Here is a 16,803-nt window from a genome sequence, read left to right as displayed (position 1 = left end):
CAATCCACACACAACACTATATCACACCCTCTTAAAGTTAGGATATAAAGACTGGCCATAAATTGAAGATTTCGTAAAGTGAGAAATATTGCCTTTCAGAAACCTTGGCGAGGAAGTGTGGCCCTATTAACAACTTTGACTACCATGTGGCTTTCCTCCACTGGTAGCCTTGCTCTCCTTGCTACATTTGGATCAATGAAGCTGTGTGTGGCCCTTTTGTCAATAAGTATGATGATAGAATGTTGGTTCAGTTTACCCATCAACCTTATGGTTTTTGGGGAAGGTGCTCTAGTAATGGCATGTAAAGAAATACCTAATTATTTTCTCTGCTGCTCTCCTTGTTCACCATCTGCTCTAGATGGTATAATGATGGTGGAACCTCCCTCTCCTTCTTCCTCTTCATGCGGATGACTACATCTATGCCTAGGTTGGTACTTCTCATCACAGTAATAACATAATCCTTTCTCCCTTCTTTCTTGCATATGGTTGGGTGTAATAGGTTTGATGGGGCATGTCGGTTTTCTAGGTAGTGGATGTTGGGTTTGGGTGGTTGAGGTAGGGCTGGTAATCTTAATATGGGGTTAGGGGGAGGGAGTTGAGGTGCTAGTGTTTTGGGAGTTGTAGTGTAAGGAGTGAGTTGTGAATTAGTGGGGCGGTAACCCTGATTCCTTCTCCACACTTCTTCCTCTTGTAGTCTTGCCAATCCAAAATCTGCTGAGAGTGTCAAGCTCGAACATGGTAACTATAATTCGTAGCTAATCTCTTAGCCCACTTATAAAATTGCTAATTTGAAATTCTTCACTAACACCTGTAATTTTGTCGGACAGAATCTCGAAATTAGTTTGATACTCTTCCATACTACCTGTTTGTCATAGCTTAGTGAATGATCCCATGGGATCTTCATTCGCCAAAGGCCCAAACCGAGTTCACAGGGCTACTACAAAATCCTCCGAACTTGTCACTAGACTAGACTCCATCAACCAAGTATACCAGGATAGTGCCTTCCCCTCCATGTGAAACGAGGCAATTTGTAACTTGTGATGATATGGGGTTTGGCAATATGTAAAGAACTAGTTTGCTTTCAGGATCCAATCGTTGGGATCGCCTCCATCAAAATGCAAAAAATCCAAGCAAAGTGTTCTTGCTTGAATTCCACCTTATCCATTCAAAGAGAGGGTTGGGACTCATCTTCAAGTAATTTTCTCCTTATGATCCTTCCCCTGAATTAGACTTAGTTGCTAGATGCACTAAGCTGTAGCACATTTAGATTACTGACTTGCTGTAGCACATTCTCCATTAATGCTTGCTACCTACACTATTCTTCCCTTAGAAAGTTTCCCCTCTTAGGTTGGCTACAGCCTCTGTTAATTAAGCATTGTGAGTTCCTTCTGCCATGTCGTAGGAACATGGCTCTGATACCACGTGAAATGAACACAGTAACAATAGTAACTAAAGAATGGAACATTCGACACGCCATAGACCTCCAAATTACTCAATAATTTTCTGGATGAAAAGATGCCCATTTCATTAACATACTGGTGCTATAAATAGCGGAAATAATTAGAGACTTTCCAAAATAAAAGCAACACAAAGTAAGTGGACTTAAACATGGACTTTAACAGTAATCCACGTCTCTTTGTGGCCTAGGACTTATTCAACACCCAATTGACACTCTTAAAACATAAAATGACACTAACAACCCGTACAATTAAAATAACTACAACTTTGGACACCCCACAAAATGCTGCACAGAGCACTATTTCCTCCTAAATCCAAATGATGGTGTTGCCACAATTGTTTGAGAATTGTTTCCCATTCTTCCCGTGGCTTACGGGTCGACAGGAAGAGCAAGGGAGACAGCCAGAAGTTGTGATGGGCTAATAGGTACGTTGTTTGAGGTCTAATCATTGTAACCTGGTGACAACAAGTCTCACTAGAATCACTAAAACAATTCACCAAAAGAAGAGAAATGTGCACTAAGAAAAAGATAAAGGAATCACACTCGCAGTTAGAATCCTTCCAACCCAATACCATCCTCTCGCGATCAAAAACAATGCGATAGCCAGTCATGAAGTTTTCTGGATGAAAATAAATAAATTCATAGAGTAAGTGGCCATTTATCAATTCAAATATATAAGCATACAAAATGACTTTCGTTGATATATGGGGGCAGGGAAATCCAGGTGATCTTGCTGAAATTCATGGTTGTTCAATGATGCAATGATTAAAGGGTTACGTTTGAATGTTAAGGTGATCTCAGATGATCTGAGTTTATCCTTAAATAGTAATATTTTGTGGGTCACATTGAGATATGTTTGAATGTATAAAATAGGTTGAGATAATTTGAGGTGAGTTGAGATAATTTGACATTCAAATATAACAATGACTGATGAAAAGAGCATAGCCAACACTGGCAAACCTCCTGAAATATGAACCCTTGCATTGATGCCATCTTACTATATAAACTTCATCTCTCCAAACTGGGGAATCTGAAGAAGTTTTTTGGCATTTTAACCATCATGGAATGTCAATTTCCACAAAATAGAATATTTCTATAAAGGAATGCATGCACAAAATCGAAATTCCAAACTGACAGAAAAACGTGATCATGAGAATGCTACACATGTACAAAAAGGTAAAATAAGCGAAGTTCTTGCTCAGGCAATAAGAAAAGTTACTGATAAATAGATACTCACGTCCTATGATGTCTATATTAACTTTGCTTTTGTGAAGACCCAGACAATACAAAAGTTCACCACCCTGGAGATCACAACATTAAATTTTAGCACAACTCAAGGAGGAATATATAGGAAATTAAAGTTTTGGAAGTGAGACCACACCTTGGTAGTGACAATTACAGTTGGATTATTGAGAGAATATCTGCCTCCCCCTTTCATGGTCAGATTCACATCAGGAATTACATAACTGGTTTGATTTTCCCTGCATATGAATTGGAAGTCAGTGCCTCAGAGTTGAAAGGGCAACTAATACAGAATAGGAATAGGGTTTTCTCCAGGTATAGATGACCTCAAGTAATAACAGTATTCAAAGGGCATCTGGGGATCAGATCTATGCCGTTTCTCTTGGATCTGGGAATTGAACTGTAAAACAGCATATATTACAGATCATCTCATATATTATAGAAACGAAACTCCCAATAATATTACGAAACAGTGGCATTTGAAGAACTTACACTCTTAGAAATAAAAGTATAAGCTGGGTCCCTTAGGCTAGTAAACGATGAACCAGAGTCAAAGATTGCACTGAACTCCAGCTTAGAAAAATTTTTTCCCACGGTTATTTGAGTGATGCTGATGTTATAAGTTTGACTGATAACAAGTTCCCGAGGGAAATCAATATTAGCATGGGATTCAGATCAAAGAGACGTCTTCTTGTCTTGCCAAACTAAATGAATTTTCCCAACAGTATTTGAAATATCAATTAGTGACAACTTACAGTGATTGCCTAATATTGAATGGTGTTTCACTTTGGTCTGAGCTGCCATTATTTCCAAAACTGATTCTACCAAACCCATCACGTCCAAAACACAAGGCAAAAGAATTTGAAGCTCGCCCATTTCTTGCTAAGGTGCTGGGAACAGATATATTCCCAATGCCAAGCCCAAATAGACCGTTTGGTGCTGCACCCTCCAAAAGCTACCAGTCTGATTTTGACCACAACTGCAAATGAGTAAAATGTAAGATAAGTTATAACAAGAGGCCCATAAAGAAATGAAAATTCCTGAAAAGATCCGACCACCAGGTAAAATTTCCTGTTATACAAGAGTCAGATAAAAGAGTTGATGTTGATATTCTTTTTAATTTTTCACATTTTCTCTTCTTATATGAAGAAAGATTTCTAGTTAATCATTAAAATCGAGGCAATACAACTACTTGACAAGCCTCATAAATTAGCATTCCTACTTAAAAGAGAAAGGCCACGCAAGACTCCAAATTCATCATCATCCATATCCATAATTTTTTAAATGTACCACTTTTGTCATCATTAAATTAGATTTCGGTCTTCAAGAAATTGTTTTTAAGAATTTGAAGAAAAAAATAATTTTCTTACTATATATTTAATTGGAAGAAAATTATAAATTTAATATTATATCAGATTATATCTCTTTTAAAGTTTATAATTATTTTAATGAAATATATTTAATAAAAAAATCTACGTTTGATTGGGTAGCTAGCTACACATTATGTTATTTATGTGCTACTTAAAGCCTTTTAATATAATTTACTGTTATACATTATTCAGAAAACCCAAAACGTCTTAGTTTATTCTTCACCTATCATTATCTCTTTTTATAATTTTTTTTCCAAATTTTATAATTATCTATAGTTTATCCCTTGTAGCATACGTAACTAGAATTATCTTTCTTTTAATTACAATATATGTGAAAAAGCAGTGGTTCTACACAACACTACACCTAGAGGGGGGGTGAATAGGTGTAATCTAATTTTTATGGCCTTTTGAAAATTAATCAAACAAGCAGATAATAAATGAAACAAATAACACAAATAATCAACACATGATTTTGTTCACGGAGTGGAAACTCATTTGAAGAACCTCTTCAAAATCTAAAACCACTCCGGGTGTAAGACACCACCTCAAATCCACTATAGAAACTTTAGTTTGTTACAACCAATTTAGAACACTCACAAAACCTTTGTAGTAGCTAAACTTGGTTTGCAACACCACGAGTGACCCACTCGATCTCTACACGCATGTAGTGTCGGAACTCCGACCTTCCTATAGCTTCCCACGAGAACCTCTCGATCTCTGCATCAACGGCAGCTCCGGACTCTTCCGGCCAACAAAAATGTCCACTTCAATGGACTCAAGTAAAAGCTGATTTTTGTGTATGTTGTGGTGGAGAAATGTTTTTCCAAGAAAGAATCAATCAAATGGGGGAGAGATTGCTCTAAGATGTTCTTGGAGGCCCTTAGGGTTTTTGCTCTGATTCTCCACACATAGAACAGAAGCTAACATGTTCTATTTATAGTTCCCATCAAATGAGGCGTTCAAAACCCTACATTGTAAGTGATCTGGAACATTGGCTCGAGCGAAGTGTCGAGCGAAGGTCGAGCGCCGAAATCTGCCTGAGTTCGCTCGAGCGCCATGTCGAGCGAGTATCGAGCGGTCGACTCTGCCTGAGTTCGTTCGAGCTCAGTGTCGAGCGAGGGTCGAGCGACACACTCTGCCTGGGTTCGCTTGAGCTCAGTGTCGAGCGAGGGTCGAGCGGTTGAATCTGCCTGAGTTCGCTCGAGCTGTATGTCGAGCGATGGTCGAGCGGTTGAATCTGCCTGAGTTCGCTCGAGCCGTATGTCGAGCGATGGTCGAGCTGTTGAATCTGCCTGAGTTCGCTCGAGCGCTCTGTCGAGCGAGGGTCGAGCGAAGTCGCTTCTTTTGACCAATAATGAGCACACTTCAAGCCCACTTCAATCCTTCCGCAACAACACTTGTTACAACACCATTTTACACAGGTTTTCACAAGAATATGCCAACACGCTCATTTTTCCCTCAACAATCTCCCCCTTTGGCATTTCTGTGACAAAACCTCTAACCTATACATATGACCTAATCCTAGCACACCCAATTAGATCCATATTCTTGAACATGTTGAAAAATTTCTGCACACGCTTAGCAAACGGTTAAACATACCCATTCACATATGCACAAAAACGTATTTGCAATTCTCAAATCATAATTCATGTCAAGTACAGATTTTAGAAGAGAAATATTTCATTAAACAACAAATCATAGATTGAGTTCAAGAAACATTAGTCAAACAATCAGCAGCTAACAAGAGATATAAATCAACAGGCATAACCAAAAGCTGTTGTTCCCCCAAAACAAAAAAAAAATGTGTTAGTACAAGTAACACTCCCCCTGAGTTAATACTGTACTACTCCCCCTCAACAATATCTCCCCCTCAACAATCAATCTCCCCCTTTTTGTCACAAGAGGCCAAGGGTCTCAATCATCACCATCGGTATCCTCATCATCCTCATTGAGCTGCCTCTCGATGTCATTGAAGCGCTGAGTCACAAGTTGTTGCAGGTTGTCAACTTTCACCTCAAGGCTGTCGAACCGGGCGTCAAGTCGAGCTAGATACTCAAGTACCTGCTGAAGACTGGGCTCCGACGAACCGGGGGCTGAGGAAGATGGCTGAGAGCTGGATGGGGCCGAGGTAGACGGCTGAGAACTAGATGGTCGAGAGCTCGAAGGCTGAGAGGAGGGAGCGGGAGGGTGCTCAACACGGATAGGCTGTGGAGTTGTGTGAGCACGACTCAACTGGACCGTCCTACAACCAATAGGAGCCTTAAGGGCAATTCTCGGCTCCTGAGGATGGAAAGCAACAGATTGGGAGAGAGCTATTCGGGTGATTAAACACGGTAAAGGCAAACCAGTCCGTGTTTTGGAGGACCGATACGCCTCAACAATAACCCGACACAAAAGACTTCCTAGATCAATGGAGACACCATTGATCAAGGCATACAGCAGACGGGCACGGTCAAGACCCACATCACTATTATGACCAGTAGGATCTAAGTTCGTAAGAACAATCCTACTAAGAATGAGGTGATCGGGGGTAAAATGAGCAGTTGAAATAGGGGTTGTCCCTTCCCAACTACTAGGTCGGCCACAAAGACAAGTAGCAATGACTTGTGGACTTGGAGGAGATGTCTGTGAGTAGGGAAACTCAGGATAGAGCTCACGAGGGGCATTTAGCAGAGTCGCTATCATGCCCGGAGTGACTCGGAAAACAACATTCCTGAGACTGACTTCAAATGAGTCATTAACAGATATGTCATGAATATTGGAGTAAAACTCGCTAACCAACTCCACAGAAGGAGTGGGATGACCAGTGGTCAATGCCTGCCACTGACGAGACTCAAAAATACGGGGAATTATAGTCTCGGTAAGCTCACCTAATGTCACTTCACGCTCGACTATGGGAGTACGATGCGAGAAGTTCTGAGAGTATAACTCTTGGGCTCGGGCACTATGGAATTGGGCTTGAACGGGTGCAGGAGGGTTTTGGCGAGGACGAACACGTCGAGACATGGTGTCGGCTATAGACAGAGTCAAAGACGTTAGACAAGGCTAAGGCAATGCAAAGACGTGATGGATGCATGCATGCTGACGCAACAATGCCAACTAACAATGCAAGACTCGGTGCATGCCCGATGTCACTCCTCATTTTTCAAAACAATAACAAATGCCTAGGTCAAAGTGTCCCATATGCATGCTAATGCCTACTCATGTGAAAGACCAACATGCATGCTAATGCCAACCACATTCATGACACATATGCAATGACAACTCAAGCCATTTACAAGCTAATGCCAACCCATTTGCATGACTCTTATGCAATGACAATGCCAAGCCATTTACAAGCCAATTCCAACCCATTGGCAAGCGAAAGCCAAACCTCATGCATGACCCATGTGCAAACCAATGCCAATTCTAAACCAAAACACCTTCAAAACATAATGCAATCCTAGTTAAACGATGTCTCAAACCTAGGATAGACATGAAATAGATATGGGAGCAATGCTATGCCAATGCATGATGAAAAACCAAAAACACACTTCATTGAGGCATTTTATCGAACACTTGGAGTGCATCCAAGTGAGAAACTCGGGTATAGACCCATGGGAGTTTCAAAAACCTCCTAAATACAACCAATCCAACAATGGCTATACAATAGCCTCAATAAAACAAGATAAAAGAAAAACAATCGAAGAAAGACTCTCAAACACCCAATCCGAAACCCAAATGCATAACAACACACGGAAAAACCCTAAAATAAAAGCATCAAATCACGAAAATACAAGAGAGAAAAGGATTTACCTTGGTTTGAAGATGATTTCGGAAGAAAAACACTTGTTTAAACGAAGAAATTTGAGAAAAGGAGGAAGAAAATCGCACGGGAGGGAGAAAGATGCCACTGTGCTCGAGCGGCTCGAGCGGCGCTGGGTTTTTATACCAGGCGTTCGCTCGAGCGAACTTAAAACCCTCGAGCGGCTGTCGAGCGGTTGTCGCTCGAGCGGGGTCGAGCGAGTGTCGAGCGAGACCTCCAGAAAAACACATTTTGCCCAGTTTTGAGGCACACAACACTCACATGACTTGGACAAATACTGGGAATGTCAATTTTCACACCAAGAGTACATATCAAATGTAGAGAAGCATCATATTCCCATAAAATACGCAGTTTAAAACCAAGTATCACAAGTAATATAGACGTGCGTGTTTAAAGCGGTCCTTGCTCAATCAAGAAATTTCAACCGTAAGGCGTGAGTGGGGTTGGGCTGAACATGAAACCATAGGTGCTTGGGAAGCTCATTCAAGACACAGAAAGTCAAACCTAATGCTGCTAGGACCTGAATCGTTCTGTTTAAATACTTGTCTCAGTATGTTCAAGAAAACAGAAAACTTATTCTGTTTTTCACCCTCCTTTTTTTTTTTTTTTTTTTTTTTTTTTTTTATATATATATAATAACTTCACTTTTTCTTTTCTGTTTGAGATACCATATTTTTGCACAAGCGAACCATGATGAGGTCATCTAGCCCGTGGTCAATTCTGTATGAAGATAGAGCTTCCTACCACTTTTGATTGCCTCCCCAATAAACTCACAAGTGGTGAAATGCCAATTGACTGAGTTTGGAGTGAAGTGTGTGCTGCCAGTCACAGATTACACGAGATACTCATGTTCCAAACCTTTGTAAAACATAGATATATGATACAAATCTCAAAAGATACATGCACCAAGATTTTAGAATTAACAACCCCACTATTATATAGCGCAATCATGGAGTGCATGTAGGGGCAGCAATCAAAGACAAATAAACTAGACAACAACAAACAAGAAAAATAAACAACAACAAAATAAAACAAAAATGCATGTAATGTATGTAATGCATGCCTGTCAGTCTACAGCACCAAAACCATGTGTGGCTCGCGTCTTTCCCTTTTGGATGATCCACCTTGGTATCCATTTTCTTGAGAAGGGCTTTTCAATTCTCTTGGTGTGCCTCTTAAGCTCAAAACAGTTTGGTCGGATGTGACCAATCTTACCACAATGATGACACACGGGGCTTGCTTTGTGAGCTCTTTGTCTCAAGAAGGTTGAGACATTCTTAGAGTCATTCATGTAATTCTTACCCCTTCCAGAAGGATAAGCAGTTCTACTATTAACAAATGCAGGAGCATGCACAAAGTGACTCATTAATTTAAAACAGTTTGGTCTAATATGGCCTAGCTTCCCACAATGATGACATATGGGGCTCATGTTGCGAGCTCCTTGTCTTTTGGGAGGAGGAACAGACTTTTGCACTTGCACAGGCTTCTTACCCTTTTCAGATGGATGAGCCTTCCTTTTCTCAGTCATTTCAGGAACAAACACTGTGGTTCTCACATTTTTACCGAAGGCTTTTGAGCTTGAAGGAGCATCAGGATTCTCTTCAAAATAGCCTAAACCACTTTTATCACTAGAGGACTTTCCTAAACTTAGGATTTTGTCAAGCTGGTTTGTCCCAATGGAGAATTTCTGCAACTTAGTATTTAACAAAGTTAGCTCATTTTCATGAGTTGTTACTTTATCTTCCAAAGTCACATTCCTCTTTTGCAACTCATCTGTTAGACCAATGGCTTCTCTTAGTTTGCCCTGAAGTCCTTCATTTTCTCTTTTGCACAAATCTATTTCCTCAATATGTGCTTTATTGAGTTTCCTCAATTTTACACATTCCTTATACAACTTCTCATAGATTTCCTGCAAGTCATCTTCATCCCCGGATTCATTTTCAGAAACACTCTCAATTTCAACCACAGATTCATTGTTATGACTTTTTCCTGCAACAGAGGAAGTGAAAGCCATGTAGTTGAAATTTTTCTTCCTGGGAGAACTCTCTTGTGAGTCACTTGACTCAGACTCACTTTCAGTCAATGAAGCAGCATTAGCTTTCTCTTTGGCCTTTTTGTAATTCGCACACTCAAGTCGAATGTGACCAAAACCATGACATTCATGGCACTGAATATTGTCATTGACAGCTCTAGTTTCTCGCTTATACCTCCCTTCTCGGTTCTCTAAACTAGAACCTCCATTGACACCCTTGAACCTTCTCTTCTCTTGTCTTGGGTTTTTCTGGGCAAACATCTTCCTGAATTTTTTAGCATAAAATGCTATCTCCTTGTCACTCATGGCAAGTTCGTCAGAAGATTCACCAGACTCTTCTCTAATAGCTTTGAGGGCTATGGACTTGTTTTTCTTATCCATAGGAAGAGTATGTTCATAGGTTTGTAAGGAACCCACCAACTCTTCAATTCTCATGTTGTCCAAGTCTTTGCTTTCTTCTATAGCAGTGACTTTGGGACGAAACCTCTCAGGAAGAGATCTAAGGACTTTTCTCACAATTCTGTCCTCAGGAATTCTATCCCCTAAATTAAAACGGGAATTGACAATATCATTAAGTTTGCTATAGAAGCCATCAAAAGTTTCATCATCCTTCATCCTAAGTTCTTCAAAGTTGGTGGTCAGCATTTGAAGTTTAGAATTTTTTACAGCCTTGGTACCTTCATGGGTAACCTCAAGAATGTCCCATGCCTCTTTGCAATTTTCACACATGGAGATTCTCTTGAACTCCTCCTGGGACACGGCCATGAATATCGCATTCAGGCCTCTGTTGTTCCAACTACACTCGTTGACTTCATCCCTAGAGTAATTTTCCACACCCTTAGGGGTTTCGACTCCCTCAATGAATACAACCGGTTGTTTCCATCCCTTTGTTACAGAGGTCCACACTCGTTCATCCACAGACTTAAGGAAAGCTCTCATTCGAACCTTCCAATACGCATAGTTACTTCCATCAAAAAATGGTGGAGATGTGAGTGATTGAGACCTATCCATTTAAACCACTACAGCAGGATCACACTCAGGAACTAAATCCTAGCAGAGTGAACCCGCTCTGATACCAATTGAAAAAGCAGTGGTTCTACACAACACTACACCTAGAGGGGGGGTGAATAGGTGTAATCTAATTTTTATGGCCTTTTGAAAATTAATCAAACAAGCAGATAATAAATGAAACAAATAACACAAATAATCAACACATGATTTTGTTCACGGAGTGGAAACTCATTTGAAGAACCTCTTCAAAATCTAAAACCACTCCGGGTGTAAGACACCACCTCAAATCCACTATAGAAACTTTAGTTTGTTACAACCAATTTAGAACACTCACAAAACCTTTGTAGTAGCTAAACTTGGCTTGCAACACCACGAGTGACCCACTCGATCTCTACACGCATGTAGTGTCGGAACTCCGACCTTCCTATAGCTTCCCACGAGAACCTCTCGATCTCTGCATCAACGGCAGCTCCGGACTCTTCCGGCCAACAAAAATGTCCACTTCAATGGACTCAAGTAAAAGCTGATTTTTGTGTATGTTGTGGTGGAGAAATGTTTTTCCAAGAAAGAATCAATCAAATGGGGGAGAGATTGCTCTAAGATGTTCTTGGAGGCCCTTAGGGTTTTTGCTCTGATTCTCCACACATAGAACAGAAGCTAACATGTTCTATTTATAGTTCCCATCAAATGAGGCGTTCAAAACCCTACATTGTAAGTGATCTGGAACATTGGCTCGAGCGAAGTGTCGAGCGAAGGTCGAGCGCCGAAATCTGCCTGAGTTCGCTCGAGCGCCATGTCGAGCGAGTATCGAGCGGTCGACTCTGCCTGAGTTCGTTCGAGCTCAGTGTCGAGCGAGGGTCGAGCGACACACTCTGCCTGGGTTCGCTTGAGCTCAGTGTCGAGCGAGGGTCGAGCGGTTGAATCTGCCTGAGTTCGCTCGAGCTGTATGTCGAGCGATGGTCGAGCGGTTGAATCTGCCTGAGTTTGCTCGAGCCGTATGTCGAGCGATGGTCGAGCTGTTGAATCTGCCTGAGTTCGCTCGAGCGCTCTGTCGAGCGAGGGTCGAGCGAAGTCGCTTCTTTTGACCAATAATGAGCACACTTCAAGCCCACTTCAATCCTTCCGCAACAACACTTGTTACAACACCATTTTACACAGGTTTTCACAAGAATATGCCAACACGCTCATTTTTCCCTCAACAATGAAGAACGTACCCAAAAGTAATCCGTGCTTCAACAGCTTTTCGTTGATCATCATCTGTAATTAAGTGCAAAATATCCTCTACAAGGATTCCAGTTGATGAAGTGTTATTAGAAGGATACGGTACGTTATAAGGACAGTTACCATTTGCTGAAGGGCATGATGGAGTAGTTTGTCCGCACAAAGTGCTGTTGCAGGAAACATTTTTGCTTGTTGATGAATTACTAGGACTGTAGATGCTGAGGTCTATTATCTGATTGATAAAAGAAATCGAGTAATTATCGAAGAATTCAGGACCTGAAGAAAGCTTCTTTCACAGGCAATCCAAAAACAACCAAATATTCGGAAAACATAAGTTCAATGTAAAAAAGGTAAGATTTTGCGGGTCAGATCATATGGTTCCACATTGGTTAGAATTTGCCGGGTGTCAAGGAAAACTTGACATTTATTCAGCAAAAAAACACACATTCTTGCTGTAATGCATAATTTGAAAGTTAGAGTTGATTCCCCCTTCATCTAGAATCTATGTTCAATAAATTTATCATGGTAGATTCAACATATGTAGTAATGGAAAGTCTAGATGATAGTTTTAAGCATGACTTCAATCAACAATGAGGGGAGTAATTGCCATAACTTCGTTGAATATATAATGTAGTAGCAAGTCGCACCTTTCAGACCGATAATTGAAATGGGCCAAGATTTAAGATGAAACGAAATATCAAAGTGTCCCGTACCGATTAGTACTGTTCTAGAATAATAAATGTGCAAAATGGTTTTAAAAATTTTGTTCAGACCCACCCAATACGCATTTTAGAAGAGAAGCAACAATATAATCTAGAGATCCATGATTCCAAGAAAATAAATAAATAGTGAAGTTAAAAGTTAATAACATACACTTCCAGATGACATCTGCAAGCCAGTTACGCAACTTCCTGGCTTGCAATCGCATGGCAGCCAGAATAGATCACTGCCTGTGTCTAAGGCCACCCAAAAAGATAAACTTGGTGTCCCCACAGAAACATTGGCATAGTGCAAACTGAAACATCAACAACATTAATTTGGAAGAATTGGTTAACAGAAAACTGTCTCGAATAAGAATCCCCATAGCACCTTCAGTCATTGTTTTTTGGTTAAAAAACAAAAACATTGAGGTATAACTCAAACAAAAAAAAAAAAGAAAAATCCAGATTTTTGTCATTGAGCATAAGCGTTGAGAAGCTATTTCTATCGTTGAGATATATACTGGCTAAACTTACAACTAATTTTCACTACCCTTATACAATTCTATTTTTAAATGAAAGACAGTTGTGTAAAATCAAAATTATTTTTAATGAAGTGGCAAGATTGAATTGGTTGATTGTAAAATCAATTCTAAAATAGTTGTAACTATATGAATACTCCCCCTTAGCTCTAAGTTTTCGGACAATGATTTAAATGAGATTCTTAAATGAGTTTTGCTACATACAAGCACAATTGCGCATTAATTTATGTACCAATACTGATTTATTCATACTTAAAATTTAAATTAACACTGTTTTCAATAAAATCTACTTTTTGACCAATCACATCACATTGTTGCATAGATTAATGTACAATTGTACTTACAACTATATTTTTCCTTCTTAAATATTGGAATTCCAGGCAATAGAATCTCAAACTTCCGTCCGTCACAAGAAATAGCAGGTTGGCAACTCAGGCTCTTTTCCGCCAACAGATAATGACTATGAAAACTATATGCATAGCTTCACATATATATATATATATAGGCATAAAAGGAATAAACTTATTGCGTTGGGATCCCAATACTAGTGAACAAAAGAAATCCCATCTATTAATGAACTTACAATCCCAGAGAGTTGATCTTAGCAGTTTTGTTTCCTTTGAAAAAAGTGCGGGGCGACGTCTGGTTGTTGCTGGCGGCGAGATGACGGCCGCGAATCAAGCGGTCTCGGTGTGACATAGCGGCGTAATATTCAACGCTCCCTCTCTCCGGGAGGCCATCGAAGCGGAGAATTCCCTTAACGGGTCGGAGAAGCGGTGGTGGATGTTGAAACCGAACCCGGAACCGTAACAGATGCGAGAACCCAAACCCAAAAACAGAAACAATAGCAGAAATGAACAAGCGGAAGTAAAAGGACCCGAAGACATGGCTTCGAGTACTCACGGGCCAGGCTGTCGTCGAACGTTGTCTTTGTTGTAGAAAGAGTATAAGAGAGCTATCTCTGGAACAGATAATTCAGACATATATATATATAGAGAGTGGGAATACGAGGAGCAATTCGAAGTGTTTATATTTGAATTTTAATTGGCTGGGAAGCAGCTGAGAAAGTTTGTAGTGTTCGCACACCAAGGAGGAAGAAGGAGGCGAAAATCGCGAGTGTCCCGTACTGATCACGTTGGTTCCCCTTTCTAATTTTCTTAAATTTCCCGTTTTTCTCGAACCCTTTCAAATATTAAAAAATTTTATTTTACACTTCATATAATTTAATTTAAAAATTAAAATTTATCATTATTTAAAATAATATATTCTACACACCAATTTAAAAATAAAATAACTCTATAATAAAAACAGAAACAAACATACAATAACACTTAAATTAATAATAAACCTATAACTACTTTTTTTTTGGATTTATTTTACTATAAAAAAAATATGAATATATTGTCTCTCAATTATTTTAAATTTTATATTTGAAATAAAATTTTTAAATAATTATAAAAGTATAATAAATTTATTATTTTTAAGAAATTAATATGTTTAGCATCATGACTCACTTTATGTCAATTCTGATTAATTGGGGATAACAAAGACTTGGAAACTATTGGTTGATGACTTTGTTTTGTTGAGTTATATGGGTCAAACGGTCTACGTAGGTCGCGTCCAATCATTTATTATCTATTAATGGGGATATGCCCCTTGTGGTTGGTTATATTTTTAATGAAAATACTAATAATATGCGGAGCAGGTTGCTCGCGGCCGGATTCAATTTAAAATGACGACTAGTAAACAGTTTAATAGTCTAATAGTATATATATGATTCAATTCGTTGAATAGAAAATTTGAGTTTGAAATTAACTCTCTACACTTATTAAAAAAAAAAAATACAACTAAATTCTTGTTTATTTTCATCATTTTATTATTTTTAATGTTATATTAATTGAATAAAGTTTATCTATTATTTTTACTTATATATTAATTATTTGATTAATACGATAATAATTTGACAAATAATATTTTTCGGACAAAAGTTTAAATAAGGAACACGTTTCTAATTTCCAAAAATAATTAAATAATGTATCATAGGTGTAAAATTACTTTATCAGATTATTTATATTCAAAATGTATTACTATATTATTTTCAATATGTGAAATAATTAATCTATTAAATCATTCAGTAGTCGATCGTAAAATCATTAATTTTAGTTTCCAAAAACTAATTCTCTACGTAGAAACAATTATTATCAACAATATTCTATAAATACAAAAGATTAATGGTAGATACAGTCTTAAATTTTGTAAAGACAATGCAAGGAACAGATAATACAAACATATATTGTGAGGGTTCTGCCTAGCGTGAAAAATGGGACAAATCGCTTTTGGAGTTGATTGGAAGAAAAACATGAAAAACACCCTAGTTGTATAAGGAATTAACAGCAGAGTGCAATTAGTCCAACAATCGGGCGAGCAAATATCTTGTAAGAGGCCCGACCAACATATCTCATAGCAAGGTAGAGATAGGTGTCTCGACCATATATAGTAAGCAAGCTACAAAAATTATCTATTTTGAAGGTAAGAACGATATTCGAGGAGCTGAAGAGGCTAGTGAACTAGACAAGACTTACCCACCCAAGACAAGCTAGGATTACTCGCCTAGGAAGGATGAGTAACAGCCAAGGATAGACTAACTCAGAAATGGAAACTTTGTTCTGGATAATATAATGCTTTATTAATTTTATATGCATGCAAGGTGATTTCATAGCCGGTTTGTGTATTTAATGATGTAGCGGGCAGTTGCCAAGGGTCAATCTGGTATATAGCATATTTCTTAAAAATGTTCTATATATTTATCATTTTTATTTTCAAAATAGAGATGTTGTATATATTGGAAATTACACAATCACATAAAATTATCGTGATAATGAATTACATTATTAAGTACTATTACAAGATTCATATAAATAGTACGTATATATATACGGATAAAATAATAGAGATTCGAGTTTATATGTTGAATCATTCTATTAATTTCTGTGGGTTTTCCCTTCCCCAGATTTGATGGGGAATTTAGATCATTTCATGCAAGAGTTGACATTTTCCTCTACGGCATCGTTTAATTAGTTGCTTTTCGAAATAGAAAATAAAATAAATCCAGAATTGACTCAAAAGAATTAGTTTTATAATAGAAAATAATTATTTTTATTTTGCATGTTAGGTAAGCAGATTGTAGACAACGAATATTCTTTTAAAATGCATGAAAACTTCCAAGAAGCTGCTGCTCTCACGTTGCAGTGAAAAGGCATACGACCATTTCAAAGATATATAGTACTGTTTTGGAGGATAGAAACATTTTTAGTCATGCATGACTTAATGCAAATACTATAGAAGACCATTTCTTCGTGGGTCACAAATGGAATATTTATTTTCATTACAAATAGTTAATTTCGTAATAAATATAAATAATTA

The 16,803-nt window shown here is 38.5% G+C and overlaps 1 pseudogene; it reads right to left on the bottom strand.

Moving 5' to 3' along the window:
- Positions 1-1,488: 1,488 nt before the first annotated feature.
- Positions 1,489-14,524, bottom strand: LOC122318945 (annotated as a pseudogene).
- Positions 14,525-16,803: the final 2,279 nt, after the last annotated feature.

This window comes from Carya illinoinensis, chromosome 8 (genome assembly GCF_018687715.1).
Source record: "Carya illinoinensis cultivar Pawnee chromosome 8, C.illinoinensisPawnee_v1, whole genome shotgun sequence".
NCBI classification, from domain to species: domain Eukaryota; kingdom Viridiplantae; phylum Streptophyta; class Magnoliopsida; order Fagales; family Juglandaceae; genus Carya; species Carya illinoinensis.
Note: the sequence above shows the minus strand (reverse complement) of the source record. Positions and strands in the feature narration are given on the sequence as shown.